The sequence below is a fragment of the Bubalus bubalis genome, chromosome 9 (assembly GCF_019923935.1).
Source record: "Bubalus bubalis isolate 160015118507 breed Murrah chromosome 9, NDDB_SH_1, whole genome shotgun sequence".
NCBI classification, from domain to species: domain Eukaryota; kingdom Metazoa; phylum Chordata; class Mammalia; order Artiodactyla; family Bovidae; genus Bubalus; species Bubalus bubalis.
In genome coordinates, this window is record NC_059165.1 from 39,357,825 (window position 1) to 39,384,907 (window position 27,083).

At 40.7% G+C, this 27,083-nt stretch overlaps 1 long non-coding RNA gene across 1 annotated transcript; it reads left to right on the forward strand.

Annotated features, from left to right (window-relative positions):
* LOC123335018 lies at positions 1 to 27,083 on the forward strand. Its single transcript, XR_006553234.1, has 4 exons — positions 1 to 609; positions 13,249 to 13,328; positions 21,169 to 21,341; positions 26,630 to 27,083. It is a non-coding gene; the product is annotated as an uncharacterized LOC123335018 (long non-coding RNA).

A 27,083-nucleotide genomic window follows, 5' to 3' on the forward strand; every position in this document is an offset into this window, starting at 1 on the left:
CATTGAACAGTAATGTGAGTTAAATAAGGAAACACATAAATATTTGACATAGGTCTCGTGTTTCTCTGACTTCCTCTTCTTCCTCATTTGGGTTCTTTGAACCAAACCATCAAACCTCTTTTGGGGGATTTTCACTTGTGGTGGCCACCAAGTTCAGAAAGGTCTAAAAGAACTGGTGGGAACCTTTTTCCTTGGGGGCATCTAAAAATTGTATCTGGACAAAGTGTTAGAGCCAAGCTTTGGAGTAGACAGACCGGGCCCCTAGGGAGCAAGGCAAGGAAGTGATGTCATAGAGTGATCTCTGGCTCCTCTGGCAGAGGTGACTGGGCAGGACCCAGGGATCGGGGTGGACATGTTTGGGAAATGTGTGTGAGATCACGTCAGGCCCCGTGGACATGGTGGAGGAGGGAGGCCTGTGAGAAAGAGGCAGTTGGCTTTGCCCATCTCGATCGTGTCCTGAGGAACGCTGGGTCAGGAAATGCCCAGCGTTTCTTTACTGTTTACTGGACGCCAGACCCACAGATTTGGAAGGTTGCCTTGGGAGTCATGAAAAGATGAAGGGAGAAGGAGGAGGAGCATTGGTTTTCTGCCTCTTGTGGGACTGCCCTGGTAAGTGCTCGGGGATAGGGTATGTGGAAGATTTTGTAGAAACTTCTAGATAGGGGGTTCCCTGGTGGCTCAGACAGTAGTAAAGAATCCACCTGCAATGCGGGAGACCTGGGTTTGATCCCTGGGTTGGGAAGATCCCCTGGAGGAGGGCATGGCAACCCACTCCAGTATTCTTGCCTGGAGAATCCCCATGGACAGAGGAGCCTGGCAGGCTACAGTCCATAGGGTCGCAAAGAGCTGGACATGACTAAGCAACTGAGCACATAGCACAGAGCAGTTAGGGCATGGTGTGAATTACAAGTTCTTGGAAAAGCTTCCAAATATCTCCCTAATTCTTTAGAGTACTATCCGTTTAGACATAAGCATTGCCCTCTTCCAATAGCCCTATGTTAATTAACTATGAGTATAGTTACGCATCAAGCCTGTGTCACGCTAATTCACAGGCATCATCTTATTTAACCCTGTAAACAACACTTTTGTAGAAGATTCTGTTGGCTCTAATTCACAGGTAAGGAAACTGAGGATAAGAGTGATTTATTAATTTGCTCAAGATTATTCAGAGATGGGATTAGAACAGATATGGTTTGACTCAAAGGTGGCACTTTTCACCTCTCAGATAACCTGAGTTTGACTGTAGGCTGACCTCACAGATAAAGTGACAGGAATGTCTGGGTATCTCAGCAGGTCAGAGACCTTGGTCAGAGAGACAGAATTTGTTCTGGTCTGTGTGCTACCACGCAATGTGGTCCCTTCTCTGGGTGAGATCTGAGGACTGCATCTTTCCTGCTAACCCCTCCCTGGGAACATCAAGTGAGGGCAAGAGCTTGTATCAGGCTTGAGCCTTACTTCTTCCAAGAAGAAGCGTAGGGGACCTGATTTAAAAATTGCCTTTAAGGACTGCAAAAGTTATTAATCTTATGATGGAAATCAACTGTTGTCTATTTGTCTATCTCAGAGAGAGAGAGAGACAGAGAAAGCAGATATAGCCTCCTAAGACAGCATGAGAGATAGCATTTAGACCTAAGGAAGTAGCTTATTAAACATTGGATTAAATTCAAGTTGCTGCCATTTCCTAGCTTTGTCACTTTGGGACTTTGTTTAGTTAAGCTTCTGTTTATTTGTAAAATGTGGATTTTAATACTTCTTATGAGGATTAAATGAAACTTTGCCTGGTCCTAGAAAGCTCTCAGCTAGTTATTGTTGATGTTCTGTATATCTTAAAAACATACAACAGGATTCTCAGTATCTGGACCATGTAGGTACAGATCTTCCTAGTTGATCTCTCACTGATACTTTCAACCTCTTACTTGCCAGTTGATATAGCTGATTTCTTTTTTCTTCCCTTATAAATACCCCTAAACAAACAGTGGCTGGAAAAATAACATAAATATAAAGGACACTAACATTTGTTGAGAGTTTTCTGTGTGCTAGGCTGGAGTTAAGTGCTTTATATGCACTATTTCATTTTAATACAAGCATTTTGGCCAGTAGGTGGAAATAATATACCTGGCCTTTGAAAGGCAACTTGTGAGACTGGCTCTACTACACCTAGAGAGCTCAGGACCTGCTGGAAATATTTCTTCACACAGAGACTCAAAATGTGGTTGGAGACCACCAGTATGGGTGTTGGTGCCTTGGAGGTGGGGTGGGCTTTGTGGGTGGTGGGTTCTGTGAGCTTGCTGTGCAGAGGGAAAGGGAAACAGCTTGGCCCAGCAGGCAGGGCAGCTCACATCAGAGGTGACCAATCATGTCCTAGAAAGGCAGGAAAGGAAGGGGAGACCTATGTGAAACTCCACTGGCTCCCAAAACTGCAGAGAACCAGAGTCATGAGAAGGGAAAGAAGAAGGGAGGGAAAAGGGCAGGGAACAGACTTCAGTAAATATATATTTTCAAGTAAATCCCAGGAGTGGAGTGGAAGGTAAAAAAAAAAAAATCAGGGACTTCCCTGGTGGTCCTGTGGCTAAAATTTTGCACTCCCATTGCAGGGGGCCCTGGTTCCATCCATGGTCAGGGAACTAGATCCCACATGCCTCATCTAAAGATACCACACACTGCAACAAAGATCAAAGGTCTCATGTGCTGCAAATAAGATCCAGCACAGCCAAATAAATAAACAAAAATACATATTAACAAAACACTCATAAACCTTAAAAAAAAATCAGTCTAGAGCTATTTTCTCTCAAGTCAGTCTGGGGAACTTGTCCCTAAAACAACTGGACCAACTCCAGGTGTAAAAGCTCAGACCTTTTGTTGCCACCTGAAAACTTTAGTAGGTTCCTTCTCTCAGTCTGGAGGACTGCCCACTTTACCTCTTCTTGGTGCTGCTCCATTGGGAACCTGGGAATTTAGAAAGAAACAAAGAGCCACTTAGCAGGTAAAAGTTTGCCTACCCAGATGCTCAAACTTTATTGAGCATAAGAGCCACCTAGAGTAGCCTTAAAATGCAGATCTTGGGACCTAGCACCATATATATATATATACACATATGTAATTTTTTTTTGAGTTGTGAGTTAAATTTTATTTAGGAAGACAGCATTTCAGACAGCTCTGAGAAATAGCTCCAAAGAGGTACAAGGGAAGGTCAGTACATATATGATTTTGGTGAAGGGGGAGTACATGCAATCAAGCACATATTTTTTTGCAAAAGGTTTCTGTTAGTCACAAGGAGCAGACATCACCATGAAGAATTTTAGTTCTTTTCTAGATATGAGGAGGTACAAGAATTGTAGCCCAAGATACTTTGATCCAGTAGGTATGAAGTGAGGTCCAGGAATTTATATTTTTCACAAGTAACCCATTTTCCATGTGTCTTCTGTTGCAGAAGATCAGCAGACCACATTTTGAGAAATGTCATTTTAGTCCATCATTCCCATTTTACAGATCATCAAATGGAGGCCCAGAAAGTGCAAATGACTTTGCTGAATGTCTCATAGGTGGGTTCTTGGAAGGTGTAGGTCTTAACCTTAGATTGTCTGAATACCAGTACTACTAGTTTTGCTTTGGCTAGACCCATTAAAAATGACTCGTCTCCACTTGCTGTGATTTATTCCTTGCCAGGGGCCCATGGTTCTTCACATCTCAAATCAGGGGTCAATTCCTCAGGGAAGATTGTCTTTCCCCTCCCCACCCCAGTCTAGATGAGGTTCCTTTTTTCTCTGCTCTCAGAAAACCACATCTCTCTGCTTCATGGCATTCCCCCTGGTTTGTGTTTTATACTCACACCTTCATGTGATTATTGGATCAATATCTGCCTCTCTCTCTAGATTTCAGACTCAATGAGCGCAGACACATTGTTTTTTTTTGCTCATCTGAGGAGCCAGTACACTGTCTGATGGATTCTATGTGCTCAATAAATATTTATTAGATGAGTAATAGAATGAATGAGTGAATGAAAAGGGCAGGTTGATTTGAGCCCTAACTGAAACACAAAATAAGGGAAAATTTGTGAAACTTTTGTCCTTCAATGGACTTTCTCTAGACATTTTTTTTTTGTTCTTGTTTTTGACCCACTTTTTTGATCCCAACATCTAATCCCATCCCTAAAACCAGAGCTTCTTATAGGCAAAATTGTGTAGAAGGAAGTTTGATTTGTTTGTCTGTCTTTCTTTACTCTTCGTATTTTTCCAGTGAATTTTGTGTTGGAAATCCACTCTCCTCCTGCAATCTTCCTTTCCTTTCAACTCTAACCCTTGTCCAAGATCCTAATGCTCTCTGACAGGTGTGAGGTGATATCTCATTGTGGTTTTGATTTGCATTTCTCTGATGATTAGTGATCCTGAACATCTTTTCATGTGTCTGTTGGCCATTTGTATGTCTTCTTTGGAAGAATATCTATTTAGGTCCTCTGCCCATTTTTAAACTGGGTTGTTTATTTTCTTGATATTGAGTTGTGTTAGTTCTTTGTATATTTTGGATATTAATCTCTTACTGGATAGACTGTTTGCCAACATATTTTCCTATTCAGTAGGCTGCCTTTTTATTTTACTGATAGTCTTCTTTGCTGTGTGAAAAACTTTTAGTTTGATATAGTCCCATGTGTTTATTTTTGCTTTTGTTTTCCATCAAAAAGACAACAAATAAGTGTTGGCAAGGACGTAGAGAAAAGGGAACCCTCTTGCGCTATTGGTAGAAATGTAAATTGGTGCAGCCACCATGGAAAACAGTATGGATCTTCATAAAAAATTAAGAATAGAATTGCCATATAATCCAGCAATTGCACTTCTGGGTATTTACCCAAAGAAAACAAAAGTGCTAATTAGAAAAGATATATGCACTCCAATGTTCACTGCAGCATTATTTACAATAGCCAAGACACAGAAGCAACTTAAGTGCCCATAGATAGAATGGATAAAGATGTGATATATGTATACACACAAACACACACCCAATGGAAAATTACTCATCTGATAAGAAAAGGAAATCTTGTCATTTGTAACAACATGGATGGATCTAGAGTATATTATGCTCAGTGAAATAAATCAGATAGAAAAAGACACTGCATGATCTCATTTATATGTGGAATCTAAAAAACAAACAAAACAAAAGGAAAACAGACTAATAGGTATAGAGAAGAAACAGAATGAAGAGAGATGACAGGGTAGACAAAATAGGAGAAACGGATTAAGAGGTACAAATCTCCAGTGATAAAATAAACAAGTCACAGGGATATAATATCGAACATAAGGAATATGGTCAGTACCGTAGTGATGGCTCTGTATGCGGACAGATGGTTGCGAGCCTTATTGTGGTGATCATTTCATAATGTATGTAAATAACAAATCATTATGGAGCATACCTGAAACTAACATAATATTGTACAGCCACTGTATTTCAATAAAGATAAAATTCCCAGTGCTCTCAGATTGCTTCCAGACACCCCTAATCCTGATCTTTCTAATCTGCTCCTGATCAAAGTCTACCTATCCAATGTCCTATTTCCTGAATGCCCTGTGCATAGCAGGACAACTCTTTAAAGTGACAGCTTCCTGTCAACAGTGGATAATCACCTAATCTGTTGTTCCTTATCCTCCTCCTTTAATCTGACCATCATTCTCTTAACCTAGGGGCTGGTCAAACCTTTGATATTAGGAATAATCCTCTATGGAGCCCAAAAAGCAGTGATAGGAGGTTTCTAATGATTAGCAAGTGTTTATCGAGCCCTGTGTTAGGGTCTGAGGGACATATGAAGATGAACAAAGAGCATTTCTTCCTCCCAAGGATCTTTATGGGAAGGCAAGCATTCAATAATGGTGCAGGAGACTTTAGTTGCTTGTCGAATAAATGATGGTAACAACATCATGAGTTTATATCAGATGATGTATATAACATACTTTGTATTAGGCTGGACACATAGTAGGCCCAGCCAGTAATGTTAATTCTTCTCCCTTAGGGAGGGAGAGATTTCTCAGGGCTGGAGTCAGCTAACTGGTCTCCACTGAGGAGGGCACTCTTTTAGGAGCTCTGGGAGCATGTTCAACTTCTGAAGAAACTCTCTCAACTACATAAATGTGCCCATTTTTATTCAGAACTGATTTCTATTAAGCAATAATTACAGAAAAAGAATATATATATACATATACAGTTGAATAACTCAATGACTTTGCTGTATACATGAAACTAACACAATGCAGTAAGTCTACTTCAGTTAAAAAAAAATTACAAACAAACAAAAAAACTGAATTTCCCTGGTGATCCAGTGATTATGAATCTGCCAATGCAGGGGACATTGGGTAGATGTCCACAGGCCTGGGAGCAACAAAGCCCGTGTGCCACAACTTCTGAAGCCCACTTACCCTCGAGCTCATTCTCTGCAGCAAGAGAAGCCGCTGCAGTAAGAAGCCCACGAACCACAAGGAAGAGTAGCCCCTGCTTGCGGCAACTAGAGAAAGTAGCAGTTGACTCTAGAACAATGCGGGTGGGGAGAGGGGCTGAGAAGGAGTTTAGGGGTCAAGACAGAGGGGTTTGCAGTCAGCCTTGGTCTCCTGTATCCACAGATCAATTGGGGATTGTGTATTTATGTTACATAGTACATATTCACTGAAAACAAATCTGTGTAAGAGTATCCACCGAGTTCAAAGCTGTGTTGTTCAAGGGTCTCTTCACATTCAGGCGGATCTCCTAGGACCCAGCTGATCTGCACCTTTTCACTTGCTGTATGTACACAGAAGGGGAGAGAATCATAACTGGAAGAGACTGCAGAGGTTGTGTGACCCTTCTCTCATTTACAGATAGTGGAATTGAGGCCAGACAAGTGACATGACCATGGTCATTCAGAGCCAGAACTGGGACTGAGGCTTCAAATATCCAGCCCCAAACTCTTAAAATTCAACATATCTAATATAACTATATATTATTTGCATTATTTAACCACTAAATAAAAACAGCTTTTAAAAGATTATCAAACTATATGCTTATGGTAAACCTCTGGAAGAGATAGAAAACGAAAGAGAAATCAACTTCTTATTCCACTATCCAGAGAGAGCATCTCTGTAAACATTTTGGCAAATGTTTTAAGACCACACATATACACACACATCCTGCTTGGGCCCTTAGCCTCCATTCCACATCCCTTTGTGCCCACTACTGTCTGCTGGGCTTAGGCTGACCCTCTGTTCCAGCTCTAGAAGTGGACACTCTGACCCAATCAGAGCCAATGAGAGTCCAGGGACTCCTTGTTCATGGGATTTGAGAATTAGACTACAAAGCATTTAGAATAAGTTCTGGAAGTATTCCAGCCATCATGCAGCGACAGTAAGGGCACCTGTCTGGCTCTGGAGCTGAATGGAGCTGAATGATAGTGTCTGTCCTTCCCCTAGGACTTAGTAGAATAATCCCTGTGCATTATAGTAACTAGCTGACTATTAACCAGTGACTTTGATTCTCAGTAGAAGCACTTTGAGCAAGTCACTTTATCTCTCTGGGCCCAGTTTCCTCATCTTTAAAGTGGGATAAATACTTTGGAGATTATAGTGAGAACAAGTTACTATTGCTGCTCTCAGTACAAATAATAATAATGACATTTACAACTGCCTCTGTTAATTGTTTGCTGTGATCAGGACTTAAGCCAAGCAGTTTAATATAATGTTTCATTTACTTCTCATACCCGCAGAGAGTAGAAGGGGGATCTGCCTATGCTTGCCTGTGTAATGGTGAAGGAATGAAGTACAAAACCAGATTCCAGCTGCCCTGGTTCCTGTCACAGTCATTTTGCTAACTGATCCCTTCTGTCTCTCTGAACGTCTGGTAGGAGGATCTTGGTGCATTTCAGAACCTCTTGGCTGGAGGCCACCTTTGCCCTCTACAGGGGACAGGACCTTGGTTCCAAACTAGAGAGAGGGAAGTGCTGGCTGGGCTGTCGCCGGGAGGCTGGGACGCTGGCCAGAGCCTTCTTTGTCTGCAGTGCCCCTCTTTCTGGCTGGGCCCCAGGGTTCCCTAAGTAACCACAGGGACGCAGCATAGATTTATGGCCCCACTGCTCCTGAGCAAGTACCTGACATGTTCTGTCTGAGAGCGATGGTGTCTGGCGCCAGATGACTCATCAGGAGGAGAACAGATACATGCAGGCAGCACAGAAGGAAGGAAAACCCACTTCTCACCTCCCCAAAGCTAGGAGACCAAGAGGAATTACTCTATCACACAGGCTGTTCAAAGGGCAGATGTTCAAGACTCCCACTTTATAGATGAGGACATCTGCTCCTTCATGGAGTACATGAGCATTGTTTGAGCTTTGTGCCAGGCTGGGTTAGATCATGTGGGGAACAGAAACATGGAAAAAACATAGACTCTGCCATCAACAATGCTGAACTAAGCAAAGGGAGAAGACATGGAACAGGGAACCATCACTAGGGAGGGATGTCAAAGTGTGGCAAGGCTCCAGAGAATCAGCATGTCAATCATTTGTATTTAAGTAGGTTCAACTTGACTTCACCTCACTTCACTTCATTCTTTTACATTCCAGTAGGTGCTGAGGACAGGCCAAGATGAACAAGAAACCCCTCAAGAAACTTTTAGAAAAGTGTTGGGATGAAACAGAAAAGTCAGAACATTTCTCTCTCATCCTCTTTCTCAGGAGTTCTTCCATAGCTCCTGCTGCACCAGACAGGTTCAACAATGTCTATCTCAGTCTCTACCTGTTACCTCCACCTCCATCTTTACATACATATTTCTCAATGGCTTGCTATATACCAGCATGAACTTTCTATAAAGTATTATGCCAAAGAGATTTAACTCACAATAACAAATAAATATGTAACACCCAGGAATAACTTTAACAAGAAATGTACAGGACCTAAATGGAAAAAATGACAAAATTTTAGTAAGGAGCATGAAAGAGGACTTGAACAAACAGAAAGATGTATTATGCTTCTGGAAGTCTTGTAAAGATGTCAATGTCCCACAGTTTAATCTATTAATTTAAGGCAATTCCATCCAAAATATCAATGGGATTTGGAAGGAACTTAACAAAATGATTCCAAAGTACTTCTGGAAGAATAAATGCTTAAGAATAGCCTTTTTTTTTTTTTTTCAAAAAAGGAAGGCTACATGGAGGGAATTGCCCTGCTGCTGCTGCTGCTGCTGCTGCTGCTAAGTCACTATAGTCATGTCCGACTCTGTGCGACCCCAGAGATGGCAGCCCACCAGGCTCCCCCGTCCCTGGGATTCTCCAGGCAAGAACACTGGAGTGGGTTGCCATTTCCTTCTCCAATGCAGGAAAGTGAAAAGTGCAAGTGAAGTTGCTCAGTCATGTCCGATTCCCAGCGACCCCATGGACTGCAGCCTACCAGGCTCCTCCGTCCATGGGATTTTCCAGGCAAGAGTACTGGAGTGGGGTGCCATTGCCTTCTCCAGGGAATTGCTCTACTAGATTCAAATGCTAGATAATGAGACTGGCAGAGGGTAGGCTCGCAGATCACTGGAAGAGCATAGATCATCTGAAACAAGATCAACTATGCATGAAAATTAATATATGATAAAGGTGACATTAATACGTGATAAAATTGACACAAATGGTGTCAGTTTTGGATATTTGAAAAAAAATAAAGTTAGAGCCTTACTTCTCACCTTACAATATAAATATATATATTTATAAATATAAATTCCACACAAATAGAGATTGAATGCAAGCATCTAAATCATGAAAATACTAAAAGAAAGCATAGGTGCATAGTTTTAGCTTCTTAGGGTTAGGGAAATTCTTTTTAGCAATGGCATTAATATCAGAAACCATAAAAGAAAGAGTATGACTATAAATAAAAATGTAAAACTTATGTGGCAAAACCTCCCACATTATCAAGCTAAATCACAAAGGATATATTTAAAACATACATTCAACTTGTTTAAATAATAGGTAATTAACATTAGATATTTAAAAAATTCTTTTGATCAATCACAAAAAGGTGAGTAACATTCATTATAAAAATGTGAAAATGATATGAATGGATAAATCATAAATAAAATACATGAGTGATCAATAATCATATAAAATTTGTATATTAATAAAGGACATGTAAATTGTATACAGTGGAAGTGAGAAATAGATTTAAGGGACTAGATCTTATAGACAGAGTGCCTGATGAACTATGGATGGAGGTTCGTGACACTGTACAGGAGACAGGGAGCAAGACCATCCCCAAGAAAAATAAATGCAAAAAAGTTAAATGGCTGTCTAAGGAGGCCTTACAAATAGCTGTGAAAAGTAGAGAAGCAAAAAGCAAAGGAGAAAAGGAAAGATATGCCCATATGAATGCAGAGTTCCAAAGAATAGCAAGGAGAGATAAGAAAGCCTTCCTCAGTGATCAATGCAAAGAAATAGAGGAAAACAATAGAATGGCAAAGACTAGAGATCTCTTCAAGAAAATTAGAGATTCCAAGGGAACATTTCATGCAAAGATGGGCTCAATAAAGGACAGAAATTATGGACCTAACAGAAGCAGAAGATATTAAGAAGAGGTGGCAAGAATACACAGAAGAACTATACAAAAAAGATCTTCACAACCCAGATAATCACAATGGTGTGATCACTCACCTAGAGCCAGATATCCTAGAATGTGAAGTCAAGTGGGCCTTAGGAAGCATCACTACGAACTAAGCTAGTGGAGGTGATGGAATTTCAGTTGAGCTAATTTCAAGTCCTAAAAGATGATGCTGTGAAAGTGCTGCACTCAGTATGCCAGCAAACCTGGAAAACTCAGCAGTGGCCACAGGACTGGAAAAGGTCAGTTTTCATTCCAATCTCAAAGAAAGGCAATGCCAAAGAATGCTCAAACTACCACACAACTGTACTCATCTCACACTTTAGTAAAGTAATGCTCAAAATTCTCCAAGCCAGGCTTCAGCAGTATGTGAACCATGAACTTCCAGATGTTCAAGCTGGTTTTAGAAAAGGTAGAGGAACCAGAGATCACATTGCCAACATCCGCTGGATCATCGAAAAAGCAAGATACTTCCAGAAAAGCATCTGTTTCTGCTTTATTGACTATGCCAAAGCCTTTGACTGTGTGGATCAAACAGACTGTTGAAAATTCTGAAAGAGATGGGAATACCAGACTACTTGACCTGCCTCTTGAGAAACCTATATGCAGGTTAGGAAGCAAAAATTAGAACTGGACATGGAACAACAGACTGGTTCCAAATAGGAAAAGGAGCATGTCAAGGCAGTATATTGTCACCCTGCTTATTTAACTTATATGCAGAGGACATCATGAGAAACACTGGGCTGGAAGAAGCATAGGCTGGAATCAAGATTGCCAGGAGAAATATCAATAACCTCAGATATGCAGATGACACCACCCTTACGGCAGAAAGTGAAGAAGAACTAAAAAGCCTCTTGATGAAAGTGAAAGAGAAGAGTGAAAAAGTTGGCTTAAAGCTCAACATTCAGAAAACGAAGATCATGGCATCCCATCACTTCATGGGAAATAGATGGGGAAACAGTGGAAATAGTGGCTGACTATTTTTCTGGGCTCCAAAATCACTGCAGATGGTGATTGCAGCCATGAAATTAAAAGATGCTTACTCTTTCGAAGGAAAGTTATGACCAACCTAGACAGTATATTAAAAAGCAGAGATGTTACTTTGTCAACAAAGGTCCGTCTAGTCAAGGCTATGGTTTTTTCAGTAGTCATGTATGGATGTGAGAATTGGACTATAAAGAAAGCTGAGCACTGAAGAATTGATGCTTTTGAACTGTGGTGTTGGAGAAGACTCCTAAGAGTCCCTTGGACTGCACGGAAATCCAACCAGTCCATCCTAAAGGAGATCAGTCCTGGGTGTTCATTGGAAGGACTGTTGTTGAAGCTGAACTCCAATACTTTGGCCACCTGATGTGAAGAACTGACTCATTTGAAAAGATCCTGATGCTGGGAAAGGTTGAGGACAGGAGGAGAAGGGGTCAACAGAGGATGAGATGGTTGGATGGCATCACTGACTCAATGGACATGAGTTTGGGTAAACTCCGGGAGTTGGTGATAGACAGGGAGGCCTGGCATGCTGCAGTTCATAGAGTCTCAAAGAGTCAGACACAACTGAGCAACTGAACTGAACTGAACTGAAATTGTATAACCATGATATCTGGATTTTACCTACTGGACAGGTAGTAAGGAATAAAACTGAGTCTAAAAAGTCTGTAAAGGGTGAGGAAAATTTTTTCATACAGTGATGGTGTAAACTGGCACATTGCTAAGGGGCATTTGACAATATATATCAAAGGACTTGAAAATATGAAAGTCCTTTAACACAGCAATCCCACTTGTTGAAATTTATCTTACTAAAACAAGCAAACAAATGTGTAAAGATCTGTCATCATGGTTTTTTATATAAAAGCAAAGACACACACACGCATACTCGCAACCTGATTGGAAGCAGCTTAAATGTCTGCCAAGGGGGAACTGGTTAAGACATTACTATAAACCCACACAGAGAATGCCATGAGGCCTTTTAATGACAATGATGTAGAATCATGTTGTGTATATTTAATGACATTTTGCTCATAAAATATTGAAAGTGAAAAAAACTGGGATGCCACACTGTATAAATGGCTCAAATCTATTTTCATATAAATGTTTAGATGCTTTAAAAAGAGGTAATAAGCAGATAGACAAATATTAGTTGAGATTGTATCTGAGTAGGTAGAAAGATTATAGGTGATTTCATAATTTTCCATATTTTCTGAAGGTATTCTTTTTTTTTTTTTTTTCAAACAGCAGGCCTGTAATCAACTGTCTCCCTCCCCCTGCAAAAATTTTTTGAAAGGATGAAGTCAATTGGAGTCAAATCTACTGAATAATATAGGAATCAGGATGGAAGGCTTTTTTACTTAGCGATCCCCTAAAGCTGGACTTACCCATTTCCTCACAAACAGTTTGGCTTATTTTGTTCCTTCTGCTTGAAGTACTCATTTCAAGTTTCCTTCCACTTAATCCCAGTCCTCTCCACTGATTAGAGTCCCACCAGCCTTGGAGGGTTAGCTAAATCCCTGTGGACCTCCCTGGCCCTTGTAGCTGGATCCGCTTGCTCCTTCCTCAAATTCTCCCACAGAAGCTCTGGCACCGTCCAACACAGCTTTGGCACTGTCCACACCTGCCCCTGGGTGTCACAGTTTCTTTGGAACCTGTCCAAAGAATAATTCCCCTGTCTTCACAGGAGATTCAAGATGGAGTTCTGCAGAATGGGATGAGGGTAGGGAAGCCCCAACTGAGAGAACAAAGACATCAAGTTGAAAGGTAGGTCAATGCTCACATCCAGAAAGGTCTAAATGCAGGAATCAGGCAGTGACCAAATCTGGCTGGGTGGACTTAAACTGGAACCAGAGATGTAAGACCTACCAGGACCATGTGCTTTTAAGGACCCTTGGTTCTAGAAAACTAGTTCCAAGAGGATTAAGTGAAAACAGCAATTTACTGTGTTAGTTGAGTATCATAAGCAATTTAAAACCTGGCATGTATCTGCGCTTCAGGAGCAATTGGACTCAGGGTTCAAGACCCTTTGAATAACTCGTCACATACCTTATTTCATCTTTGTTTCTTTCCACAGGATGAAACCCTCTTCCTGTGATTAACAAGATGACAAACAAGGCCACAAAAAGTCCTAGTTTTTATACCTTAGCATGTGGGCAGCCAGCCTGGGTCCTTTACATCAGTCTTGTCCCAAAACTTTCATGGAAGGGTTCAGGTAAATCTGAGGGTCGGGGTTTATATCTGAACCAATCAGCTGTCACTAGGCAATGGCTTCTGTCATTGGATAGGCTTTGGTAGGCGACCAGCCCTGAACCCTCAACACTGGCCAGGGAAAGGGCATCACATTTTTATGGGATGGCACCCATGGTGACCATATGGATAAGAGAGGGACAGTTCTTAGTAAGGAGCCTTGTAGGTATTTCCTTCAGAGCACATAAGGATCCAGAATGGAATGAAGGAAAGAAGAGCCTGACAGTTTGCCTAGAAAACCACTTAACATTTGAAAATTATTTTTATGATCCATCCAGCATATACTGTTTGATTTGATTGGACATCTGCCTTATTTTTTCCATATAAATTATAAATGCTTTGAGGTTCTGAACTTTTTTGTTGTCATTGCTGTTGCCCATCTCTCAGTGAGAGATTCTCTCCCAAGTCTCTAGCTTAGCTTCTACTCATTGATACTAACATCAGATAGTGAGAAAACTCCCAAACAAAAGGAGCAGTCAATACTGCCAGGATAATGTCATAGAATGTTTTAAAGATTAAATGAGGTAACATATAAAATCCTTAGTGACTGGCATCTTGCAAATGGTCAATAATTAGTAATAAAAATTATAATAAAATATTTAAAAATCACCTTGTTGGAATATATAAACATATGTTTAATGTGCTAACAGCCTCTAATGTCCATATTCTTGATTTAACCCCTAGGTTACGAATGTAAGTCAGAGGCATAATTTGCTGAGTATAATTGATAATTAGATGCTTATCAGATGGTGGGAATGTAAACTGATACAGACATTATGGAGAACAGTATGGATATTCCTTTAAAAGCTAGGAATAAATCTACCGTATGACCCAGTAATTCTACTATTGGGCACATACCCTGAGAAAGCCACAATTCTAATAGACACACATACCCCAAAGTTCATTGCAGCACTATTTACAATAGCCAGGACATGGAAGCAACCTAGATGTCCATCTATAGGTAAATGGATAAAGAAGATGTAGTACATATATACAATGGAATATTACTCAGGCATAGAAAGACTGAATTTGAGTCAGTTCTAGTGAGGTGGATGAACCTAGAGCCTGTTATACAGAGTGAAGTAAATCAGAAAGAGAAAAACAAATATTGTATATTAACTCATATATATGGAATCTAGAAAAATGGTATCGATGAACCTATTTGCAGGGAAGGGATGAAGATGCAGAAGTAGAGAATGGACTTGTAGACACAGTTGGGAAAGGAGAGAGTGGAATGAATGGAGAAAGTAGCATCAGTATATATCTACACCATCAGATGAAAACTAGATAGCTGGTGAGAAGCTGCTATATAACACAGGGAAGCCAGCCTGGTGCTCTGTGATGACTTAGAAGGTGCAATGTGGGAGGGTAGGGGGCCCAAGAGGGAGAGTATATACGTATAATTATGGCTGATTTGCACTGTTGTATGGCAGAAACCAACATAACATTGTAAAGCAATTTTCCTCCAATTAAAAAAATTTTTTTTAAGTATATAAAAAATCTGTTAAGCATATGGATCCCCCACCAAAAAAGATACTTATCATAGTTTCAATTGTCACACACACACACACACACACACACATACACACACACTCTTTCTGGGGATCAGATTCTGTGATCTAGTGACTTTTAAAATCTAAGGGCATAATTCTCTGTTATTATGCTTTATGACTATATCAGGAGTCTCTCTCTCTCTTTCTCTCTCTCTCTTTTCCCTTGTTTTCTGTGTTGGCAGGAAACCACTGAACTTGTTGGATTGTGGTGGTGACAGGGGTCAACAGGGACAATTCTTCAGTAGTTCTTACGGGTGATGCAGAAGCAGCCAAATACATTCGATAGAATCACAGACCAGCATAATTTGTTTCTTTCTTTAGAAATGTTTAAAAATATTATAGTTGATTTAAAATACTATATTAGTTTCAGTATTTTAATAAATTATAATCCATTTAAAATTATTATGAAATTATGACTACATTCTCTGTGCTGTATAATATACCCTTGTTGCTTATTTATTTTGTACATAGCAGTTTATGTCTCTTAATCCCATACCATTATCTGGCTCCTTCCCCTCCTTCTCCCCACTGGAACTACTAACTTGTTCTCTGTATCTGTGAGTCTGTTTCTATTTTGTTATATTCGTTCATTTATTTTCTATTTTAGATTTTACATATAAGTGATAACATATCAAATATAGTATTTGTCTTATTTTACTAAGCATAATATACTTTAGGTCTGTCCACATTTTTGCAAATGCAGAATTTCATTATTTTTTATGTCTAGTAATATTTCATTGCATATATATGTATATATATATATGCAGTATATATATGGTATATAAGATGTAGTATATATATATATCCATTCATATGTTGATGGACACTTAGGTTGCTTTCATATCTGGGTTATTGTAAATAATCCTGCATGTATCAATAAACATTGAGATGCATATATCTTTTCAAATTACTGTTTTCATTTTCTTTGGATATATACTCAGAAGTGAAATTGCTGAATCATACGGTAGCTCTATTTTTAGTTCTTTAAGGAAATGCTGTACTACATACATTAGTGGCTGCACTAATTTACAATTTACATTCCCACCAACAGTGTATGAGAATTCCTCTTTTTCCACATTCTTGCCAATAGTTGTTATTTGTAGACTTTTTGATAATAGACATTTTGACTGGTATGAGGTGCTATCTCATTCTGGTTTTCATTTACATTTCTCTGATGATTAATGATGTTGAGCATTTTTTCATGTGTCTGTTGGCCATTTGTATATCTTCTTTGAAAAAAATGTCTATTCAAGCCTTCTGCCCATTTAAAAAATTAGGTGGTTTGATTTTTTGATATTGAGCTATTTATAGGTTTTGAATATAAGCCCTTTATTGGTCATATAATTTGCAAATATTTTCTCCCATTCAATAGGTTGTCTTTTCATTTTGTTGATGGTTTCCTTTGCTGTACAAAAGCTTTTAAGTTTAATTAGATCTTATTTGTTTATTATTGCTTTTGTTTCTTTTGCCTTAGGCTGCTGCTGCTGCTAAGTTGTTTCAGTCGTCTCTGATTCTGTGCGACCCCATAGACGGCAGCCCACCAGGCTCCCCCGTCCCTGGGATTCTCCAGGCAAGAACACTGGAGTGGGTTGCTATTTCCTTCTCCAAAGCATGAAAGTGAAAAGTGAAAGTAAAGTCACCCAGTAGTGTCCGACTCTTAGTGACCCCATGGACTGCAGCCTACTAGGCTCCTCCGCCCATGGGGTTTTCCAGGCAAGAGTACTGGAGTGGGTTGCCATTGCCTTCTGGGTTTGCCTTCAGTTCAGTTCAGTTCAGTCGCTCAGTTGTGTCCGACTCTGCGACCCCATGAATCGCAGCACACCAGGCCTCCCTGTCCATCACCAACTCCTGGAGTTCACTCAAACTCACGTCCATCGAGTCGGTGATGCCATCCAGCCATCTCATCCTCTGTTGTCCCCTTCTCCTCCTGTCCCCAATCCCTCCCAGCATCAGAGTCTTTTCCAATGAGTCAACTCTTCGCATGAGGTGGCCAAAGTACTGGAGTTTCAGCTTCAGCATCATTCCCTCCAAAGAAATCCCAGGGCTGATCTCCTTCAGAATGGACTGGTTGGATCTCCTTGCAGTCCAAGGGACTCTCAAGAGTCTTCTCCAACACCACAGTTCAAAAGCATCAATTCTTCAGCACTCAGCTTTCTTCACAGTCCAACTCTCACATCCATACATGACTACTGGAAAAACCATAGCCTTGACTAGACAGACCTTTGTTGGCAAAGTAATGTCTCTGCTTTTGAATATGCTATCTAGGTTGGTCATAACTTTCCTTCCAAGGAGTAAGCGTCTTTTAATTTCATGGCTGCAATCACCATCTGCAGTGATTTTGGAGCCCCCCAAAAATAAAGTCTGACACTGTTTCCACTGTTTCCCCATCTATTTCCCATGAAGTGATGGGACCGGATCCCATGATCTTCGTTTTCTGAATGTTGAGCTTTAAGACAACTTTTTCACTCTCCTCTTTCACTTTCATCAAGAGGCTTTTGAGTTCCTCTTCACTTTCTGCCATAAGGGTGGTGTCATCTGCATATCTGAGGTTATTGATATTTCTCCCGGAAATCTTGATTCCAGCTTGTGCTTCTTCCATCCCAGTGTTTCTCATGTACTCTGCTTATAAGTTAAATAAGCAGGGTGACAATATACAGCCTTGATGTTTGCCTTAGGAGACTAATTAAAAAAAATGTTGCTATGATTTATGTCAAAAAGTGTTCTGCCTCTGTTCTCTTCTAGGAGTTTTATGGTTTGAGGACTTACATTTAGGACTTACATTTACATACTGAGAGTTTGTTTTTATTTTTTTGGTATATGGTGTGAGAAAATGTTCTGATTTTCTTTCTTTTTTTTTTAATTTAATTTTATTTTTAAACCTGAAACACTGTATTAGTTTGCCTTCTTCTTTTACATGTAGCTCTCCCATTTTCCCAGAACCACTTATTGAAGAGACTGTCTTTTCTCCACTGTATATTATTGCCTCCCTTGTTGTTGGTTATTTCTGAGTTCTCTATTTTGTTCTATTGATCTATATGTCTGTTTTTGTGTCAGTATCATAATATTTTGATTGCTGTAGCTTTGTAGTATAGTTTGAAGTCAGGTAGCATGATGCCTCCAGCTTTGTTCTTTTTTTCTCAAGATTTCTTTGGCAATTCAAAGTCTTTCATGGCTCTATATAAATATTAGTATTATTTGTTCTAGTTCTGTGAAAAGTGTCATGGGTATTTTGATAGGCATTGCATTAAATCTGTAGATTGCTTTGGGTTATATGGACATTTTGACAATACTAATTCTTCCAACCCAAGAGCATGGGATATCTGTTCATTTCTTTGTATCATTTTTAATTTCCTTCACCAATGTTTTATATTTTTAAGAGTATTTTATTCTTTTAGATGCAAATGTAAAGGAGTTATTTTCTTAATTTCTCTTTCAGACAGTTTGTTATTAGTGTATAGAAAGGCAACAGATTGTTATATATTAATTTTGTATGCTAAAACTTTACTGAATTTATTTATTAGTTCTAACAGTTTTTTGATGGAGACTTTAGGGTTTTCTACACATAGTACAATGTCATCTGCAAATAGTGACAGTTTTACTTCTCGCCTTCTAATTCAAACCAGCACAGCTGGTGGAATCATTGGCAGAACCAGTTGAGATGCCACAGACCAGCCTTGCCCAGGGCTTCTCTGACTGTGGTTTGCCATCCTGGCCAGGCAGGAAGAAGAGCAAGGGAGGGAGAGGGGAAGGGAGAGAGAGAGGGAACAGGGAGGGGTGGTGAGTGTTATTAGCTTGATGGCATTGGAATTGGAGCTATGCCAGCCCCTGGGCTCTCAGGCATACTTGTTTTTTCAGGTGCCAGTGTCCTCTGTTCTTATCCTGCTACTGAGCATTTTATAACTGGATAAGGAAGAGGTGGCCAAACTACTTACATATCCATGTAGATCAGAGTGACAGAGAAGGTCCCAGCAGGAGGGGACTTTGAAGATCATGGACCCAAACTATTCGTTTTAAAGATGAAAGCACTGGGAGTCTGGAAGGAAAATCTTGACTCAAATGTTTACCAACATGGACAGGTCTGGGTCCTTTTGAGGACCCAGATGGGACAACTCTGTGAAGAGTTACCTGCTGGCATTCAACCTTGAAGAGAGGTGGACAAAGATTTCAGGAAACTTGGAAGATCATTGGAGGAGACATTTCTGGAGACAGAGAAAGTTTTAAAAATCTGTTTAAATGACTACCTGTTTCATCCACATGTGGGGCTGGTCAAGACAGCCATAGGAGCCAGTGGGAGAGGCCAAGGAGTGCAGGGAAATAGCCCCTGGAGTCCAAAACTTCAGTTCCAGCTCTGCCACCTCCTTGCTGTGTGACTTTCGGTCAGTTGCTTGATTTTCTGAGCCTTGATTGCCTGCTCAGCTACATGGAGATAATAAAGCTGTTGTCAAAAGGTTTCAAAGGGTTTCTGGGGGAAAAAGTGAAAGGAAAGAAATGCAGGCAATTTCTAAATTGCCCGTATTATATAAATAATTATTTGGGACTTGGACAGAGTTTGGTTACATGGAGCTTTTTTTTTTTTAATCTATTTTTATTTATTTGGTTGTACTGGGTTTTAGCTGAGGCATGTGGGATCTAGCTCTCTGATGAGGGATCAAATGCTCCCTGCACTGGGAGCACAGTCTTAGCCACTGGACCACCAGGGAAGTCCCACATGAATTTTTTTTTAATCACTTCAGAAGGGAATTCTTGGATTCTTATATGCTGGGCACTGAGTTAGACACTTCCCCCAATCACTGAATATGTTTAATGATCCTGCATCTGTCTTAGCAACCTGGAGGAATAAGATGCTTGATCTGCCCTGTCCTAGGCAGTACCCTCTGCCCTTGAGAATTTTGTCCAGGAGGATGTTACATCTGAGATTCCAGTGGAGCATGGCTGATGAATATGTTTCCTGAGATGATCACATCGGAAAACAAGAATAGATTTGACAGATAACTTAATGTGCTCTTCAACATGTGGTTGGTTTTGCATTACATTAAATTTTCAAGCCCTGTGAAATAAGGGATTCATGGGTCCCTCTCCTTCCTCCCCACCCTTCCACACCCACATTCACTGAACAACAGAGATCATCAGATATTCCCTCCCTTCCCTGAGCACACACCTTCCATCTGAGTCAGGAGTACACTGGAGAATTCCAGGAACACATTTAATCACTTAAAATTGGTCGGTGCCATCAATCTCTGGGGAACTGATACAAAAGCTGGGAATTACAGCAAATGTTCTTCCGGTAGCACACTGCTGAAAAGATACCTCTTTTCAGGCTCAGGTTTGGTTTCAGATCCAAGGCTTTTAACATTTTAAATTTATCTGATCTTGAATAACTGAATTGAAAGTGTTTTTTCTCTTCTTTCTTTGCCTATTGATAGCTTGTTTATTGAAACAGAAGAATGTTCCATTTAAAATTCATTTTCTTTTGAATTCTAGATAATAGAATCAGAAATTCTTAGTTCTGCTTAATCTGTAAGTAACAGGAGTGTTCTCTTATGATTCCACAAATCTTTACTGAGATCTTCCTATATGCCAAGCACTATGCTGGGAACTGGGATACAAGATTCCTGGGTAGATGCTCAGCCATTCTTTCATTAATCTATTCATTAATTCAACAGGTATTTACTGAGTACCTCCTGCAGGTGTCAGGCACTGTGCTATGTGAAGGGGACACAGAGCTGAACAAGACAGAGATGATCCTTGCTTTCTTAGATCTTACAGTCTTTAGGAAGCACTAAAACATGGGCTGTGCCTTCTAGGAGCTCTCAGCTTGGTGGATGAAAATGACAGCCACAACACCTGCAAACTCCTCTGTAGGAACTTCAGTGGAGCTGTGTAGCAGAGCACTCTGGAATGCCAAAGGGAGGATGGGAATGATACTGGGGAAGGCTGCAGTTACAAATATTGGATGCAAGCTTTGGATGTCTGAGAGGTGAGTATGAATTCCAGTTCTACCTCTGGTTGCTCTGTGACCTTGGCTGCCCCTTGTTTTAGTGTCCTTTTCTTTATTTGTGAAATGAAGGTAGTTGCGTCATCTACCCCAGGGTTGTCAAGCTTGAGCAAGGCCCTATTTGTAAAGCGCTTAACACAGTGCCTAGAGGCTACTTCTCTTCTTCAACCGTCAGAGTTTATTCCAGACACATTCCTAGGAAGATGAAGACTCCTTTGGGTCTAAGATGTGGGGTGAGCTGGGAAATAGGTCCATTTGGTCTTTGCTACCATCCTTGTCTAGAAAGGTAATGCCTGGCAAGAGGAAGAATACTGGGCTCAGGCTGAGTTCCACTTGTTGGCCTAGGTCAGCATTTCTCCAAGTATGGTCTACATAGATAACTTTAGGTGGTGTGGAGGCCAACATTTTTTTTTTAATTTTATATTTTATTCTTTTTTTTTAAATTTAAATTTATTTATTTTAATTGGAGGTTAATTACTTTACAATATTGTATTGGTTTTGCCATACATCAACATGAATCCGCCACGGATATACACATGTTCCCTATCCTGAACTCCCCTCCCACCTCCCTCCCCATACCATCCCTCTGGGTCATCCCAGTGCACCAGCCCCAAGCTTCCTGTATCCTGCATTGAACCTGGACTGGTGATTCATTTCTTATATGATATTATACATGTTTCAATGCCATTCTCCCAAATCATCCCACCCTCTCCCTCTCCCACAAATTCCAAAAGACTGTTCTGTACATCAGGGTCTCTTTTGCTGTCTCGTATACAGGGTTATTGTTACCATCTTTCTAAATTCCATATATATGTGTTAGTATACTGTATTGGTGTTTTTCTTTCTGGCTTACTTCACTCTGTATAATAGGCTCCAGTTTCATCCACCTCATTAGAACTGATTCAAATGTATTCTTTTTAATGGCTGAGTAATACTCCATTGTGTATATGTACCACAGCTTTCTTATCCATTCATCTGCTGATGGACATCTAGGTTGTTTCCATGTCCTGGCTATTATAAACAGTGCTGCGATGAACATTGGGGTACACGTGTGTCTTTCCCTTCTGGTTTCCTCAGTGTGTATGCCCAGCAGTGGGATTGCTGGGTCATAAGGCAGTTCTATTTCCAGTTTTTTAAGGAGTCTCCACACTGTTCTCCATAGTGGAGGCCAACATTTTTATGTGTACTGCAAAGACACCATCTTTCCATTTACGGTGGTTCTATAATGCTTCCTTTAAAAATAAATTTATGTAAGTTAAAAAAACTGATTTGATTTAAAGGAGAACCCTAAGGACAAACCCTAAGGTATGTGAACATGGTAAAACCACAAATGGTACTTTTCTGTGGGGATCTGGGAAATACTGGCCTAGAGCGAGGTTCTGAGTACCAGTTCTCCAGTCCCAGTCAAATGGAAGTTACAGCATTACATCCCAGGGAGTAGAGGCTTGACCTGAGACAGTGTGTATGAGGGCCTTGCACTGTGCTTCAGGTAAGAACCCATCTCTGTGAGGCTGCTCTGTCGCTGCTTCACTCAGGATTATATGATCCTCTTTTGATTATCTGCATTGTCTGTATCACTATCTAAAATTATCTTGTTTACTGTCCTCCTCCGTGATTCTAAAATTCCAAATGCCCTGAAAATGGAACATTAAAAAAAATGGGTTTGGCACTCATCAGTTTGTTCTTGATATAAATTTTCAGTTTTTGTAGCAAAATCTGACCTTAACTGATGTGAAACTGTCTGTCTCTTTAATTTATCTGTCTTAGTATAAATGTGGATATGTGCAGCTACAGAGCTGCTAAAGTGTTTGGTTATGAAGAGCTGGCCCAGACTCTATGGGGTATAAAGTATCTTATGAAATTTGAACAGCAAGACCTCTCTAAAATGTGAAAAATTTTCTATCCCCCCAGAAAACATCTGGTGGTGACTGTTTCAGATAAGGGATTGTGGCTCTCTAGTTGTTTGTTTCCCCAACCTGAACATATACCCCAAGGGGCAGAGACCTCATTTGTTTTATTTAATACCATATCTCCAGGCCTAAACCAGAGACTGGCAAATAGTAAGCTCTTGGTATATGTGCATGGACCGAGACACTGAATAGATGTCTCCCTATGAGCCTGTCTCTGGTGAGGGAGTATCTGGCAGTTCAACAAGGACGGCTTTGGGCTGGCTGGCCCCTTGTGGAAATAGGTAGCTGCCTCTTTTGGCCATGTGAGGGGCTAGCCGAGACCACTGAAACCAGATCTGCCTCAGATCTTGGCCCTAAGAGATACTTGGTTTACTTGGGATCGTCCAAATGGGACAAGCCTTTCCAATCTAGACTCCCATAGCATTTTCAATTCCCAGAACCTGGTGGCAGATTCAATGCCTGTGAGGCTATCTGAACTACAGCAGAAGGCTGCAAGTCTCCACTCTGTTTCCTGACCCACCAGCATAGCCCCACATCACTGGACTGGTATTTCCAAAAGACTTTTGATGATATATTGCTCTTGACTGCCTCTCTGCTCAGCTTTCTCAGACAGTACCAGTTCCTTGGCAGTACAGAGCACCTTACACGTAGCAAGGGCTGGGGAAATATTTACTGAATGACTACTGAATGGATGAATGGATGAAAGAAATAGTGAATTGTATCTTTCTTGACATTTGACCTTTTCCCTTCTTCCTAGCTTGGTGCAACCCCCAAATCTTTACCTTTGAGGTGCTGACATGCATATCTTGTTCCCCATTTTGTTTTACAATATGTTCAACTCTCATTCTTGGTTTCCAGGCTGTGACTGTCACTTGGAGACCCTTCTTCTATGCTGCATCTTCATCCTCATCTTCATCTTTGTTAAGCATTGCATGAACACTTCTTATGGACCAGGGACTATATTTAAGCTCATTGTCTTATTTAATTATTTTATCTTATCTCACAGGGAGTCAAACCTAGCCTAAAGCAAAGGACTGAGGGAGCAAGGTTGCGGGAGAGTGTTGTGAAAATTCTCAGCAATGAATCACTGATGCTTTGCCTGAGAGCTAAAAGCAGTCAATTTATTTGGTGTCTTTTCACTTCCAAATCATCCACCTCCTGCAGGATCCTTTGCTTGGGGACGTTAATTCAAGTTTAGGGCCTCATTTTTCTGTTGTGGAAGCCACCATCCTACCTGGTTTCCTTTCCCACCTCAACAAGTTTGCTGATGTGGAATGTATTTTATGCTGAGGTGTCAGCCCTCAAGGTGCTAGGTCTTCATGAATATAATTCAAGGTGGCAGAAGTTGAGTGGTGAAAGTGTAGGGTGAGCAATTTTCAAGCCACGTTCGTCCTTAATACTGTGTGGTTTTATTTATTTATTATAAAAATCATCTTGGAGTTTATTGATTAAATAAGCTGTGCAAGTAAAAGTGCAGTGAGCCATAAAGCAGGGCACAGCTCCAACGCGTTACTGAAATCAGTATCTTCAGGTTCGTGTGTGTAACAGAGAGCTCTATTGAGATGACATTTGCATTTACTGCTTCTCAGAAGAAGGATCCACAAGAACACCTGGGACTCACTGAGTGTAGTCCCCTTCCTAGAAGGTGGATGGACTCACTGAGGATGGGATACTTAGAAGGTCAGGTGCAGAGTGAGCTGCTACATGACCAAAGGAGAATGAATCCAAAGGGGCCCTTTTAACCTGAGAATTACTTAAGGTGACTGGGCAGAAAGTATTTTCAAGGAAACCATGTAAATGTATTTCCCATTCCACAGGCTTGTCTTACAATGTGACATTTCTCCATTGAGAAGTCGAGGTCTTTGTTTTTTTCCCTTGAAATAAGGTGGATCTTTGTAACTGCCTTGACTGATAGAATGTGATAGAAGTGATGCCACATGACTTCTGAGGTTAGAATGTAATACTGTTTCCATCTGGCTCTTGGAATGCAGTGCTATATTGTAAGGAAGCCCAAGTTGTGGAGAGGGCATGCATGGGTAGGAGGTGTTTCAGCTGGTCACCCCAGCTAGGTGCTCAGCCAGCAGACAGCATCACCTCTAGATATATGAGTGCATGAGCCCTTAGATGTATGGACCCTCCAACATTTGAGTTTTCCAGCTGAGACCCTCAAACATTGTGCAGCAGAGATAAGCCATACCTATTGTGCCCTGACTGAATTCCTGACCCTCAAAATCCATGAAAGGTAATAAACCACTCTTGTTTTAAGCCACTAAGTTTTGAAGTGACTTATCGTGCAACATTAGATGACTAATTTAATAGATGACAATTTAGAATAAGAGTGGGGTGAGTGTCCTACTCCTTAGAGATCCTTTGCTAACATTACAAGGAGGCTGGAGGTTCTGACATTGCAAGGGGGTAGAGTTTAGTAATATACGATAGTGCTTGGTCTGGGAGAGGGGGAGATGTGATAAAGCCAAGAGCTTCCTGGATGGGGTGAATCTTGTGGGTTTCGAACTTAACCTTCAAGGAGAGTGACTTTTCTTCAAAGTCATGGCTGGAGATGGCTTGCTTCTACACCTCTGGATGTTGGAAGCTGGTAGCACACTTCAGCCTCTGAGGACTTCTAGAGGATTCTAGGCCAGTCTGCTTATTTGCCATTACCTATTTCTCTTGGATATTATAGGAGATGAAACTCCCTAAAACTCATGGGCAATCTTACGTGCTAGACTGAAGACATAAGATCTCTGGTTACAAAACAAAGAAGGAGTTTATGCTAGTAGAGGTTCGTGGTTGCAAGCAACAGACAATTATTCTAGAGGATTTAAGCAGAAAATGAAATTATTAGAAAGATTTAAATAGTTTTCAAAATCCCTGGGCCTCTAGATCATGCCTAACCAGTTTGGTCAGGACATAGTTGCCACAGCACTGGAAAATCTGGATATGGCTACTTCTCCATCAGGATGGAAGCTCCCTGTCTCTAATTCTTTGTGTCACTAGCTCCTGGTTCCAAGTCTAAGAATAGATGTATCTGATTGGTGGAGCCTTGGTCATATGTCGCCTCCTAGTTACAGGGGAAGCTGGGAATTTCAAGATCTAAAGTTTCATCTTGTACAGTGGGGGATTCCCCCTCCTAAAAAAGGAAGATACTTCAGGTACTGGACAGATTAAAAAAGCTGCAGTGTTTACTACTGGGTTGCTATTGTGGGTATATTACTCTGTCATTATGTGTTTATAGGGAGAGCACAGACCCTGGCAAAATTCCTGGGAAGAAGGTAACATTCAGAAAATGTGGTGTGCTGATTATTTCCTGCTTATTCTCAGCACCATTCTTACCTTTCCACACCTTAATCTTCATCACAGGGCCTGGACTTCTGCAAACCACAGTTTCCATATCCCCTGTGTAGCTTCAGCCAAGGGGAAGCAGTGGTTGGATGTTGGAAGGTGGGAGGAAGTGAGAAGATATGTTCTTTGTGCAATTTTTGGGAGTGACTGCATTTCTGAAGATTCTAACCTCAGCCACAACAGTTCAGTACCAGCTTGGAAGAACCCTCCCTGGTGGTCCTACAACAGACCCAGAGGTCCCTTCTTCATGATTCTATCGCCCTTTCTGGCACCCCTAGAAATGCAGTCATAAGTACATTCCTGCCCTTGGATAATAACATGCTGTTGTCTCTGTCTGAACCCTTGGAGTAGTAGCTGCTTTCTGCTTTTTCCTAGTCTTCAGCTTACCTCAACTTTTCCTATTTATTCTTCTAGCATTTCCAACACTTTGTAAGTAGTTCATTGGATTAAATCCTCTGATTTGAAATATTAA